Source organism: Orycteropus afer, unplaced genomic scaffold, assembly GCF_000298275.1.
Source record: "Orycteropus afer afer isolate SDZICR_OR568_19922 unplaced genomic scaffold, OryAfe1.0 scaffold00166, whole genome shotgun sequence".
Lineage (NCBI taxonomy): Eukaryota > Metazoa > Chordata > Mammalia > Tubulidentata > Orycteropodidae > Orycteropus > Orycteropus afer.
In genome coordinates, this window is record NW_006921753.1 from 1,907,224 (window position 1) to 1,907,784 (window position 561).

Sequence of the window (561 nt, forward strand, 5' to 3'; positions counted from 1 at the left end):
GGGCACCATCTAGTTCTTCTGGTCTCATAATCATATAGGCTGATGATTGCATGGTGTATCAGTCCCTGGGACTAATTGTTTCCAAGAATCTTTGGTTTTCTTCATTCTTCTTTGCTGTGGACGAGGAGAGACCCATCATTTTATCTAGATGGCTGCCTGTAAGCTTTTAAGATCCTAGTCACTACTCACCACAGTAAAATGAGGAACAATGTTTTGTGTAGCATGTTATGCCAATTGAGCTTGATGTCCCCTGTGACTATGTTCCTGAGCTCACAGGTCCAGCTACTCACTCCCTCTGGGTAGCTGGCTGTGGCCAAGAAATGACTACAATCTTGTCCCTTGTCAGCTCTACTATATACCTGGGAATTTTTATAAAGCATGGCAATACACTTGTAGAAACATTGTCTGCCAAGCCTATACATGGTCTTGAGCACACTACCCTCTGCATACACATATCTAATAGTTCAGCCTGTTCACCTATGTATCCATGTATATATCCATGTTTGCCTTCACTGACAGTGCAGTACTGTGTGTACAAAAGGGTTCATCTTTGTTGTCTGT

The 561-nt window shown here is 42.6% G+C and overlaps 1 protein-coding gene across 1 annotated transcript in view; it reads left to right on the forward strand.

Annotated features, from left to right (window-relative positions):
* MYH15 (myosin heavy chain 15) overlaps positions 1-561 on the forward strand; it is a 214,061-nt gene that overhangs the window by 7,985 nt on the left and 205,515 nt on the right.